The 15,431-nt window shown below is 25.2% G+C and overlaps 1 long non-coding RNA gene across 1 annotated transcript in view; it reads left to right on the forward strand.

Annotated features, from left to right (window-relative positions):
- Positions 1 to 220: 220 nt before the first annotated feature.
- Positions 221 to 15,431, forward strand: part of LOC145946050 (uncharacterized) — an 89,677-nt gene continuing 74,466 nt past the window's right edge. The window contains exons 1-8 of the long non-coding RNA XR_014426969.1: positions 221 to 460; positions 645 to 992; positions 1,101 to 1,159; positions 4,181 to 4,258; positions 4,564 to 4,653; positions 4,835 to 4,881; positions 5,682 to 6,021; positions 6,393 to 6,442. This is a non-coding gene — a long non-coding RNA (uncharacterized LOC145946050). The remainder of the gene's footprint in view (positions 461 to 644; positions 993 to 1,100; positions 1,160 to 4,180; positions 4,259 to 4,563; positions 4,654 to 4,834; positions 4,882 to 5,681; positions 6,022 to 6,392; positions 6,443 to 15,431) is intronic.

Here is a 15,431-nt window from a genome sequence, read left to right on the forward strand (position 1 = left end):
ACGTATAAATGACACACTTGAAATTACAATCACAGTGATTACCAATTCGAAATATTGAATCGTATATAATATAAATTTGAATGCACAATAATTTAGACGATGGTTCAAGTACAAAAGTTACAGCCTATAATGGTTTTTGAATTTGGCGCGCGGCGCGCTGAGCGTCGACTTACGTAGTTACTACGTCACGTCCTTCGTCCCTCGCGTCCTCTCGCTAGTCACGGTTTCGCGCTCAGTCGGCTCCGCATTTTTCACGCGTTTTTCCCGTTAAGAATGAATTCCGCGTACAAACGAATGTTGGGAGTATTGAATCGTGCCACGGGCAATTAGCAGGAAGTATTAATTAACTCGTGCGATCACGGTTAATCAACCTACGACAGTCTGCATCCGCCGGGCTACGCCGCTTAGCCGCTTTTTCTCCGAATCGATCGATCTCATTGAACATTCTATTTATTAAGAGGTATGTATCATTTGGCGTCATTTATTTGTACGAATCGCATCGCGTTCAAGCTTTTGTGCTTTGGGAAAACTATATTTTGGATGTGAGATATTTAATCAATACATAATTTATCGTTTTCAGAGAGAGAGAGAGAGAGAGAGAGAGAGAGAGAGAGAGAGAGAGAGAGAGAGAGAGAGAGAGAGAGATGATTGTGTCGCGCGCGAACCGCGCGAAGTTCGCGCCGCACAAAGTGTTGCACTACGTCACGATGTACTACGTCACAGCGTACTACTTCACTACATATCGCGAATATCGAAAGTGGCGGATGGTTATATATCGTCCTTATTTATCCGTTGTTATTTATGCAATCCGGTGCGTAGTGCGTGCAATCGGTGTCGAGAATGCCGTATAAAGTAACGGGTGATCGTTCTATCGTATTATTTAATGCGGGAAATCGAAATCTGTAATGCCTGGTCGATGAAAATGCATCTCGGCGAACGATTTCCGAAACGACGCAACAATCAACGAGAATATGGCAGCGTTTCAACGACTGGTGAGCAAATTGACTTTATTTACCTGATTATATCATTGTCATTTACCTGAAATATATAGCTAGCATATGAAAATCGCTCATATAATAATAATATAATATTATTTATAGGAACGACTTTCCGAAGCGACGCAACAATCAACGAAAATATAACCGCGTTTCAACGACCGGTGAGTAAATTGATTTTATTTAACTAATTAAACCTATCATCGAATTTATATCATCGCCATTTATTTGAAATATATATTAGCCAGCACATAAAAACCGCTAATATAATAATAACATAATATTGTTTAGGATATAAACTGATTTTTGAGATTAGCTCAGAAATAAATTTACATTATACATATATACATATATTTAAATTTATAATATTTTCGATAAACACTCGCATTAAAAATTTCATAAATATCTTAAAGTTATTCTTTTTTTTTTTTTTTTTTTTTTTTTCAAAAAACGCAATAATATAACATTGGTTAAAAAAATCTATTTTTTAAATTTGCTCAGAAAGAAATTTAAATTATACATTATATATATTTTCAATAAGCATTCGTATTAACAATCTCATGAATATTTTAATGACTTCTAAAAAGTCTCTAATGAAAACGATTCTATGGAATTTAATTAAATGAGATGTGTGAAAAGTTTAATCATTTTAATTACTTATTTGAAAGACATTGAATGCATTTTCATTAAGAATTTGACTCTTGCTTTATTATGTAATAATTTCATATTTACTATATTGGTTCCATCTGAATATTTATATAATTAAATTAAATTAGACGTGTGATAAGTTTAATTATCTTAATTACTTATTTGAAAGACATTGAATGCATTTTCATTAAGAATTTGACTCTTGCTTCATTATGTAATAATTTCATTTTTACGATATTGGTCCCATCTGAATATTTATATAATTTAATTAAATTAGATGTTTGATAAATTTAATCATTTTAATTACTTATTTGAAAGACATTGAATGCATTTTCATTTAGAATTTAACTCGTGCTTTATTATGTAATACATTTATTTTTACGATATTGGTTCTATTTAATATTTATATAATTTAATTAACTGTGATCTAAGATTATTTCAATCATCTTAATTACTTATTTGAAAGACATTGAATGCATTTTTATTAAGAATTTGACTCTTGCTTAATTATGTAATAATTTCATTTTTACGATATTGGTCCCATCTGAATATTTATATAAATTAATTAAATTAGATATTTGATCAATTTAATCATTTTAATTATATATTTGAAAGACATTAATGCATTTTCTTTTAGAATTTGACTCGTGCTTTATTATGTAATAAATTTATTTTTACGATATTGGTTCTATTTAAATATTTATATAATTTAAATAACTGAGATCTAAAATTATTTCAATCATCTTAATAACTTATTTTAAAGACATTAAATGCATTTTCATTAAGAATTTGACTCTTGCTTCATTATGTAATAATTTCATTTTTACGATATTGGTCCCATCTGAATATATATATAATTTAATTAAATTAGATGTGTGATAAGTTTAATCATTTTAATTACTTATTTGAAAGACATTGAATGCATTTTCATTAAGAATTTGATTCTTGCTTCATTATGTAATAATTTCATTTTTACGATATTGATCCCATCTGAATATTTATATAATTTAATTAAATTAGATATGTGATAAGTTTAATCATTTTAATTATATATTTGAAAGACATTGAATACATTTTCATTAAGAATTTGACTCTTGCTTCATTATTTAATAATTTTAATTTTACGATATTGGTCCCATCTGAATATTTATATAATTTAAATAAATTAGATGTGTGGTAAGTTTAATCATTTTAATTACTTATTTGAAAGACATTGAATGCATTTTCATTAAGAATTTGACTCTCGCTTCATTATGTAATAATTTCATTTTTACGATATTGGTCCCATCTGAATATTTATATAATTTAATTAAATTAGATGTTTGATCAATTTAATCATTTTAATTACTTATTTGAAAGGCATTGAGTGCATTTTCATTAAGAATTTGACTCTTGCTTCATTATTTAATAATTTCATTTTTACGATATTGGTTCTATTTAAATATTTATATAATTTAAATAACTGAGATCTAAGATTATTTCAATCATCTTAATTACTTATTTGAAAGACATTGAATGCATTTTCATTAAGAATTTGACTCTAGCTTAATTATGTAATAATTTCATTTTTACGATATTGGTCCCATCTGAATATTAATATAATTTAATTAAATTATATGTTTGATCAATTTAATCAATTTAATTACTTATTTGAAAGGCATTGAATGCATTTTCATTAAGAATTTGACTCTCGCTTCATTATCTAATAATTTCATTTTTACGATATTGGTCCCATCTGAATATTAATATAATTTAATTAAATTAGATGTTTGATCAATTTAATCATTTTAATTACTTATTTGAAAGGCAATGAATGCATTTTCATTAAGAATTTGACTCTTGCTTCATTATGTAATAATTTCATTTTTATGATATTGGTCCCATCTGAATATTTATATAATTTAATTAAATTAGATGTGTGATAAGTTTAATCATTTTAATTACTTATTTGAAAGACATTGAATGCATTTTCATTAAGAATTTGACTCTCGCTTCATTATGTAATAATTTCATTTTTACGATATTGGTCCTATCTGAATATTAATATAATTTAATTAAATTAGATGTTTGATCAATTTAATCATTTTAATTATTTTTTTGAAAGGCATTGAATGCATTTTCATTAAGAATTTGACTCTTGCTTCATTATGTAATATTTCCATTTTTACGATATTGGTCCCATCTGAATATTTATATAATTTAATTAAATTAAATGTGTGATAAGTTTAATCATTTTAATTATATATTTGAAAGACATTAATGCATTTTCATTTAGAATTTGACTCGTGCTTTATTATGTAATAAATATATTTTTACGATATTGGTTCTATTTAAATATTTATATAATTTAAATAACTGAGATCTAAGATTATTTCAATCATCTTAATTACTTATTTGAAAGACGTTGAATGCATTTTCATTAAGAATTTGACTCTAGCTTAATTATGTAATAATTTCATTTTTACGATATTGGTCCCATCTGAATATTTATATATTTTGTGTGCTGCTACAATTTGAATTTTATTTATATGTTACAGATCAACATAACTGACTGTCTTGATAATCTGAGAGGAGGAGGTCTGGGAGACATTGGGCACCAGTCGAACAATCATGGAGTGAGTATTTATTGACTTTATTTAGTTCAATTACTAAATAAAAATTTATAAAATAAAATAAAATAAAATATTAAAATTATTATAAATCAAATGAAAAATAATTATAAATAAAATAAAAATTTAATAATTGTAAATTAAATAAAAATTATAAATTAAATAAAAATTTATAAAATTATTCAACTATATTTCTAGTTGCTCTCTATTGTAGGCATGGAAAATAAAATCCAATGCATACAATAATAATTTTCTAAAATATTAATTATTTTTGGCGCTACTACAATTTGAATTTTAATTGTATGTTACAGATCAACGTAACTGACGACTGATGATCTTGACAATCTGAGAGGAGGAGGAGGTCTGGGAGAGACGTCGGGCACCAGCGGAGCAACTATTGTGTAAGTATTTATTATTAATTCAATTATTATTAAATAAAAATTTATAAAATTTTTTAATTATATTGCTGTTTATTATTTGTATGCATCGAATATAAAATTTAATGCATACAAAATAATAATTTTTTTAAGTATTAATTATTTTGAGCAGTTCTATAATTTGAATTTTATTTATATTTTACAGATCAACGTAGCTTCAATGCAGTTAACTCCGCTATTGTGCATCGACCGGTGAGTGAAAAATTATTTTATTACAAAAGGTAACGGTTTTGTAGAGATTAGATTGTGTGGAAATGTGTAGATCTAGATTGTAGCTTGTGTATAGACTGTAGATTTTGTAGATAGTTCCGTTACCTTAAAATGAATGGGTTATTAAAGATTAAAAGTATATAAAGTATAAAAAAAAAAATATTTCTTAAGTTATATATTAAAAGTATAATAAAGATTATGAATACAGTTTAAGAATTACAGTTTAAGAAAAGGAAAAGAAACATTTTATATAGTAATACATAATATATTCAATCTAATTTATTTTAAAAGAACATACTAACAATTATATTAATTGTATGTGTGATTATAAATTTTAAATGATTAAATAATTATAATTACTTATTATTATAATGTACAGATTTTATATTATATATTTTGTAATCCATTCATTTATGTTGATTGATCATTTGAGTTTACATTAGTTAAAATAAAGTTATATTTTAAAATATATAACATATCAGATATTTTGCGGATATTTTGAGAATATATAATAATTTTGGACTAAAAGAAAAAGTAATAGTGATATATAATTTGCAGAAAAATTCATGATAATATCTTAAAATTTTTAGTACGAATTATGTTATTTTATTTTATTTTTTTTTACTTTTGTGATTCATCGATTGCGCTATCGTGTAATTCGGAAATAAACTGCAAACCGCGAATATATTAAAATTGATTATCGAATTTTCGCGGATTCATAACAAACAACGTACAAAATTCCTTTTATATATAATATTAATTTATTATAATTTTCATTAAAGGGGGGTGTTATCGATATTATAGAATAGTAATTATTAAGAAATGACAGTTATTACTAATGAAGCACATATGGTGTGCTTGACATCGCCATAAAATTGAGCGATATGATCGGCAACACGACGGTCTAACAATAAGACACAATCGGACGGTAGTGTCGCGCGTTCAAGTGCGGGAGTGTCGTTCAAAGTATCGCGCGTTTAAGTGCGCGAGTGTCGTTCAAAGTATCGCGCGTTATCATCAATCAGCAGACTTTGATTTGAATTATTGGACAATCCTGATCAATCTGACCTGAGAGGAGGAGCAGGACTAGGAGGCATCAGGCACCGGCGGAGCAACTTTGTGGTGAGTGTTTATTATTTATATAATATTTATATGATATGATGTATATGTATAATATTTGACTTGTTATAAATCACGTATTTTTTTACGCATAGATATTATATAATTCTATTTATATATTGAATAATTTAAATAAAGGAAAATTAGAGAGAAATAACTCTATATGTATAAATATTATAAAAGTTTTTTATATTTAAAAAAATAATCTTTACAAAATTTATAAAATTATTCAATTATATATACCTATCTACTGATTATTGTACGCGTCGAATATAAAATTTAATGTATAAAATACTAATTAGATATTAAAATACTAATTAGATAATAATTATTTAAAACGCTGTTATAATTTATATTCTATTTGTATGTTACAGATCAACGTAGCTTCGATGCAGTTATCTCCTCTGCTGTTGAACATCGATTGGTAAGTGATAAACTATTATTTTATTACGAGGTAACGGTTTCATAAATATTTGATTGTAGAGATGTAGATTTAGAATGTAGATTGTAGACTGTAGATTGTAGATAGTTACTATCCGTTACCTCAAAATGAATAAACACACAATTAATTAGGATGAATATTTCAATTTAAAAAAAAAAGATAATTTATATAGTCTTTTTTAAACATTTTCTATTATCGAAGTGAGAATTATTTTATTCATGTTTTCTCATATATTTAAATGCGCTCTTTCTTTCTTCATCTTTTTTAATAAGTTTTAATTATTAGGTGCAATGATTAATTTTTTTGATTGTTTAATGTCGCGATTTAATTATCATGACTTCAAGTTATGACACGTCTTTTCTTAAACACCGGAAAAAAACAAGTGCGCGCTACGCGCATTCTTCGATTTTATATACTAGTTACTAGAACAACACAATCGCGCGCTACGCGCGCGCCATTCTTCGATTTTTTGTTAAAAAGAATATTTTTAAAAAAATAAAATAAAGTTTGTATAAACTTGATTAATATTTTTTCACAGAAATCAGCTGATTAAAGCATTAATTTGATAATTAAATTTTAAAATAATAATATGGTAAAAATAGTAATATATTTAATAGTAATATAATTAAAATAGTATTATGTTGTAAATAATATGTTATAATACCTTCTTCTTGATTAATATTTTTTGATAGAAATCAGCTGATAACTGTCAAAAATATTATAACATATTATTTAAAACATATTATTTAAAAAATTAATAAGCAAATTAACACTTTAATCAGCTGATTTCTGTCAAAAAATATTAATTAAGCGAAAATTTGTTAATTAAATTTTAAAATAATAATATGTTATAAAAATTAAAATAATAATATGTATTAAATAATATAATATAATACTTAAAATTCGATTGTTATTTTTGAAAACTATCAGCTGATTTCCGTCAAAAAATATTAATCGCAGCTAAGGCATTATAACATATTATTTACAACATATATTACTATTTTAATTTTTATAACCTATTATTATTTTAATTAGCAAATTAACGATTTATTTAAATTTTAAACTAATAATATGTTATAAAAATTAAAATAATAATATATGTTTTAAATAATGTCATAATTCTTTTTGACAGTTATCAGGTGATTTCTGTCATAAAATATTCGAGTTAAAAATATTATAACATATTATTTACATCATATTATCACATTTTTATGAAATTAATATTATCTGATATAAATATTAAAAAAAAAAATTTTGTAAATTTTTTTTATAACGATAATTTTTTTCACATTAAATTCAACAATAATATTCAAAGAAATTATAAAAAATTTTTTTTCGATGTAACACATAGTAAAATAGATTAATGTATACCTAACTGATAACAATATATATAATTATTATATTATATTTGTATAACTATATATAACTAAAAATTATGAATTAAAATTATTCAAATATATATATAATCGCATTTTTAAGAGCAGATGTTCAGATCATTTTAATTACTTATTTGAAAGACATTGAATGCATTTTCATTAAGAATTTGACTCTTGCTTCATTATTTAATAGTTCCATTTTTACGATATTGGTCCCATTTGAATATTTATATAATTTAATTAAATTAGATGTGTGATAAGTTTAATCATTTTAATTATATATTTGAAAGACATTGAATGCATTTTCATTAAGAATTTGATTCTTGCTTCATTATGTAATAATTTCATTTTTACGATATTGGTCCCATCTGAATATTTATATAATTTAATTAAATTAGATGTGTGATAAGTTTAATCATTTTAATTACTTATTTGAAAGACATTGAATGCATTTTCATTAAGAATTTGACTCGTGCTTCATTATGTAATAAATTTATTTTTACGATATTGGTTCTATTTAAATATTTATATAATTTAATTACCTGAGATCTAAGATTATTTCAATCATCTTAATTACTTATTTGAAAGACATTGAATGCATTTTCATTAAGATTTTGACTCTCGCTTCATTATGTAATAATTTCATTTTTACGATATTGGTCCCATCTGAATATTTATATAATTTAATTAAATTAGATGTGCGATAAGTTTAATCATTTTAATTACTTATTTGAAAGACATTGAATGCATTTTCATTAAGAATTTGACTCTCGGTTCATTATTTAATAGTTTCATTTTTACGATATTGGTCCCATCTGAATATTTATATAATTTAATTAAATTAGATGTGTGATAAGTTTAAACATTTTAATTACTTATTTGAAAGACATTGAATGCATTTTAATTTAGAGTTTGACTCGTGCTTTATTATGTAATAAATTTATTTTTACGATATTGGTTCTATTTAAATATTTATATAATTTAATTAACTGAGATCTAAAATTATTTCAATCATCTTAATAACTTATTTGAAAGACATTGAATGCATTTTCATTAAGAATTTGACTCTTGCTTCATTATGTAATAATTTCATTTTTACGATACTGGTCCCTTTTAAATATTTATATAATTAAATTAAATTAGATGAGTGATAAGTTTAATCATTCTAATTACTTATTTGAAAGACATTGAATGCATTTTCATTAAGAATTTGACTCTTGCTTCATTATTTAATAGTTTCATTTTTACGATATTGGTCCCATCTAAATATTTATATAATTTAATTAAATTAGATGTGATAAGTTTAATAATTTTAATTACTTATTTGAAAGACTTGAATGCATTTTCATTAAGAATTTTACTCTTGCTTCATTATTTAATAGTTTCATTTTTACGATATTGGTCCCATCTGAATATTTATATGATTTAATTAAATTAGATGAGTGATAAATTTAATCATTTTAATTACTTATTTGAAAGACATTGAATGCATTGTCATGAAGAATTAGACTATTGCTTCATTATGTAATAAATTCATTTTTACGATATTGGTCCCATTTAAATATTTATATAATTAAATTAAATTAGATGAGTGATAAGTTTAATCATTCTAATTACTTATTTCAAATAAATAATTAAAATGATTAAACTTATCACACATCTAATTTAATTAAATTATATAAATATTTAAATGGGACCACTATCTTTAAAATGAAATTATTATATAATAAAGGAAGAGTCAAATTTTTAATAAAAATGCATTCAATGTCTTTCAAATAAGTAATTAACATGATTGAAATAATCTTAAATCCCAGTTATTTAAATTATATAAATATTTAAATGGGACCAATATCGTAAAAATGAAATTATTACATAATAAAGTAAGAGTCAAATTCTTAATGAAAATGCATTCAATGTCTTTCAAAAAAGTAATTAAAATGATTAAACTTATCACACATCTAATTTAATTAAATTATATAAATATTTAAATGAGACCAATATCGTAAAAATGAAATTATTACATAATGAAAGAAAAGTCAAATTCTCAATGAAAATGCATTCAATGTCTTTAAAATAAGTAATTAAAATGATTAAACTTATCACACATCTAAATTAATTAAATTATATAAATATATAAATGGGACCACTATCGTTAAAATGAAATTATTATACAATAAAAGAAGAGTCAAATTTTTGATGAAAATGCATTCAATGTCTTTCAAATAAGTAATTAAAATGATTATACTTATCACTCATCTAATTTAATTAAATTATATAAATATTTAAATGGGACCACTATCGTAAAAATGAATTCATTACATAATGAAGCACGAATCAAATTCTTGATGAAAATGCATTCAATGACTTTCAAATAAGTAATTAAAATGATTAAACTTATCACACATCTAATTTAATTTAATTATATTAATATTTAAGTGGGACCAATATCGTAAAAATAAAATTATTACATAATAAAAGAAGAGTCAAATTCTTAATGAAAATGCATTCAATGTCTTTCAAATAAGTAATTAAAATGATTAAACTTATCACACTTCTAATTTAATTAAATTATATAAATATTTGAATGGGACCAATATCGTAAAAATGAAATTATTACATAATAAAGGAAGAGTCAAATTCCTAATGAAAATGCATTCAATGTCTTTCAAATAAGTAATTAAAATGATTGAAATGATCTTAGATCTCAGTTATTTAAATTGTATAAATATATAAATGGATCCAATTTCGTAAAAATAAATTTATTACATAATAAAGCACGAGTCAAATTCAAAATGAAAATGCATTCAATGTTTTTCAAATAAGTAATTAAAATGACCGGAACATCTGCTCTTAAAAATGCGATTATATATATATTTGAATAATTTTAATTCATAATTTTTAGTTTTATATAGTTATACAAATATAATATAATAATTATATATATTGTTATCATTTAGGTATACATTAATCTATTTTACTATGTGTTACATAAAAAAAAATTTATTATAATTTCTTTGAATATTATTGTTAAATTTAATGTGAAAAAATTATCGTTATAAAAAAAAATGTACAAAGTTTTTTTTTTTAAATATTTATATCAGATAAAATTAATTTCATAAAAATGTGATAATATGATGTAAATAATATGTTATAATATTTTAAACTCGAATATTTTATGACAGAAATCAGCTGATAACTGTCAAAAAGAATTATGACATTATTTAAAACATATATTATTATTTTAATTTTTATAACATATTATTATTACATTAAAATTTAAATAAATCGTTAATTTGCTAATTAAAATTTAAAATAATAATATGTTATAAAATTTAAAATAGTAATATATGTTGTAAATAATATTTTATAATGCCTTAGCTGCGATTAATATTTTTTGACCGAAATCAACTGATTAAAGTGTTAATTTGCTAATTAATTTTTTAAATAATATGTTATAATATTTTTGACAGTTATCATCTGATTTCTATCAAAAAATATTAATCAAGAACAAGGTATTATAACATATTATTTACAACATAATACTATTTTAATAATATTACTATTAAATATATTACTATTTTTACCATATTGTTAATTTAAAATTTAATTATTAAATTAATGCTTTAATCAGCACATTTCTGTGAAAAAATATTAATCAAGTTTATACAAACTTTATTTTATTTTTTTTTAAATATTCTTTTTAACAAAATATCGAAAAATGGCGCGCGCGTAGCGTACAAATTATTTAATATGATAATCATAAAATAAGGATGCGTTGCATGGGGTCAGCGGCAAAAAAGTATCAATTTCTAATATTTTAAGACGAGCCAAAAATTCATCGATTATACATTTTAATAGTACATTGATTACAGAATCATTTGGTACCAAACAGACATCAGCGTACAAATTTTTTAACTTGATATACATAAAATAAGGTTGCGTCGCATAGGGTCAGCGGTAAAAAGTATCGATTTCAAATATTTTAAGACGAGCCAAAAATTCATCCATTATACATTTTAATAGTACATTGATTACAGAATCATTTGGTACCAAACAGACACCAGCTTCCAAATTTTTTAACTTGATATACATAAAAAAAAGTTGCGTCGCATAAGGTCAGCAGTAAAAAAGTATCGATTTCTAATATTTGAAGACGAGCCAAAAATTCATCGATTATACATTTTAATAGTACATTGATTACAGAATTATTTGGTACCAACCAGACACCAGCGTACAAATTTTTTAATTTGATAAACATAAAATAAGGATGCGTCGCACAGGGTCCGCGTCAAAAAAATATCAATTTCTAATATTTTAAGACGAGCCAAAAATTCATCGATTATATATTTTAATAGTACATTGATTACAGAATCATTTGGTGCCAAACAGACACCAGCGTACAAATTTTTTAACTTGATATACATAAAATAAAATTGCGTTGCATAGGGTCAGCGGTAAAAAAGTATCGATTTCTAATATTTAAAGACGAGCCAATAATTCATCGATTATACATTTTAATAGTACATTGATTGCAGAATCTTTTGGTACCATGCAGACACCAGCGTACAAATTTTTTAATATGATATACATAAAATAGGGATACGTCGCATAGGGTCAGATCCAAAAATGTATCAATTTCTAATATTTTAAGACGAGCCAAAATTTCATCGATTATACATTTTAATAGTACATTGATTACAGAATCATTTGGTACCAAACAGACACCAGCGTACAAATGTTTTAACTTGATATACATAGAATAAGTTTGCGTCGCATAGGGTCAACTGTAAAAAAGTATCGATTTCTAATATTTAAAGGCGAGCCAAAAAGTCATCGTATATATTTTTCAATAGTGTATTGTTTGCAGATTATCTTTGTACCATAAGCATACCAGCGTACTACCTTTTTGGTCTAATATACGTTATATAAATCTGCGCCGTATAGGATTCGCGGCTTAAAAGTTTTAATTTTCAATATTTTAAAACGCGCCAAAAATTAATCTTACATAGATTTTAACAGTACATTGTCTGCCCATTATGATGGTACCATAGGAAAACCAGCCTACAAACTTTTTGATATAATATACGTAATATAATTGTGCGCCGTATGGGGTCAACGGCTTAAGATTTTTAATTTTTAAAATTTTAAGACGCGCCAAAAATTATTATTTCACATATTTTAACAGTACATTGTCTACACATTATGATGGTACCATCAGAAGACCAGCCTACAAACTTTTTGATACAATATACGTAATATAATTGTGCGCCGTATGAGATTCGCGGCTTAAAAGTTTAATTTTCAATATTTTAAGACGCGCCAAAAATTATTCTTTCATATATTTTAACAGTACATTGTCTACACATTATGATGGTACCATCAGAATAACAGCCTACAAACTTTTTGATACAATATACGTAATATAATTTTGCGCCGTATGAAATTCGCGGCTTAAAAGTTATAATTTTCAATATTTTAAGACGCGCCAAAAATTATTCTTTCATATATTTTAACAGTACATTGTCTACACATTATGATGGTGTCATCAGAATACCAGCCTACAAACTTTTTGATATAATATACGAAATATAATTGTGCGCCGTATGGGATCAGCGGCTTAAAAGTTATAATTTTCAATATGTTAATTCGCGCCAAAAATTAATCTTTCATATATTTCAACAGTACATTGTCTGCCCATTATGATGGTACCATAGGAAAACCAGCCTACAAACTTTTTGATATAATATACGTAATATAATTGTGCGCCGTATAGGATTCGCGGCTTAAAAGTTTTAATTTTCAATATGTTAATTCGCGCCAAAAATTTATCTTTTATATATTTTAACAGTACATTGACTGCAAGTCGTAAAACATTTTTTGAGGTCTTATTTTGTAGATCTTGAGGAGACCTTTAAAACGCACCCAAGGAAAATGTTCTACGACTTACACAGGCCTTAAGTTTCGCAAAAAACATTTAAACTTTGAATTCAAAAATTTAGGCCTGTGTAAGTCGCAGAACATTTTCTGAGAACTCATTTTGTTCGTCTTGAAGAGATCTTTAAATATCGTTAAAAGTTCGTCTTGAAGAGATCTTTAAAAGTATGTTTAAACTTTAAACTTGAAAAGATTAAGGCCTCTATAAAGCCTAGAATATTTTCTGTCGGCTCATTTTGTAGGTCTTGAAGAGATCTTTAAATGATTTCTTAAACTCGATAAAGCATTATAACATATATTATTTTAATTTTTATAACATATTTTCATTTTAAAATTTAATTAGCAATGGAATATTTTAATCATCTGATTTCTGTCAAAAAATATTAATCAAGTTTAAACAAACTTTATATAAAAACATCATTCTTTTTTATATAAAATCGAGGAATGGCGTAACGTGCGCTTGTGTTGTTTTAGTTATTTTCTAAAAAAGACATATTAAGTCGATTCTCGCAAGTTTTGTTGCCTCTTTTCCGCGAAAATATTAATCAAGTTTAAAGTGTTATAACATATTATTTAAAACATATTATTATTTTATTTAATTTTATTTTGGACTAACTGTCAAACTGCTAATCCTCGAGATGACAGCCTTTTGATGCTACAAATATAACACACAACGCGAATCGACAGAGAGCCAATCAGCATTGCAAAAAAGAGGCAACAATACACTTCGAGACTTTCGAGATGATTTCGATACATTCGAGTGCACTGTGATACATTCGAGAATCGACTTAACATACCTTTTTTAGAAAGGGATTATTTAGTATTGATTTTGGATTTGTATAGGATACAAGGAAATTTCGCTAAATTTCGTTTACTTATAATATTTAATTGTTTTCTACTAAATGGGTTCTATTTCCACTCTTGATTTTGAAGAAAATTCGATGAGATTTTCTCTTTCACAAGGAAACGCAAAATTGAATTTGAATATTTTTTATTTTTGATTTCCAATCCATCATCGCATCCTGAATCGCATAGTAGCCGGCTTATCCTGATGAGTTATCTGTACGGCTAAATATTTTTAGAATGCGGAACAGGGAAATTGGCCTCAAGGTCATCACGACGTCTGACGAATCCGGTGTAAGGAACGCGACCTCCGTTTCCGTGACGTGCGACTAGCACTAGCACCTTTTGGAGAGCGATCAAAGAACGTCCCCGGTTGGTTTTCTCGGCAAACGCCGTCATTGACTTTTATTATGCCCGCTACATTCGCTTCAACATCGCGGCCTCGCCTTTATCCCTACTCGACGAGGTTGCATCTTCCGGGGTTCAGTTAACCCTGCGTGCAAAGCCGATTTACAGCGGTTCCAATCAACGAGCTCACTTAACAACTCGTGTATACCGACATTTTTGCACTTTCGGATATTTTTTGTCTCGGCTAAAACGCACGACCTTGGCTTGAAAACTATACAGATGGATTTACGATCTTATCTCCGTATGTGTGTATCTTATCTTGCATTTAATTACTTAAAAACATCGTCGCCTGTCTACCGGCCGCTTGCCGGTTTCTGTTTAAAGTCCATTTCTTTAAATAATAATAATTATAATATTACTGTCTATGCAGTAATTATATTAAGATGTTTTCAAAAATTTCGGGTTTGAAG

The sequence above is a fragment of the Prenolepis imparis genome, unplaced genomic scaffold (assembly GCF_030444845.1).
Source record: "Prenolepis imparis isolate NDT839.2.m4 unplaced genomic scaffold, iyPreImpa1.0 SCAF_2, whole genome shotgun sequence".
In the NCBI taxonomy this organism is placed as follows: domain Eukaryota; kingdom Metazoa; phylum Arthropoda; class Insecta; order Hymenoptera; family Formicidae; genus Prenolepis; species Prenolepis imparis.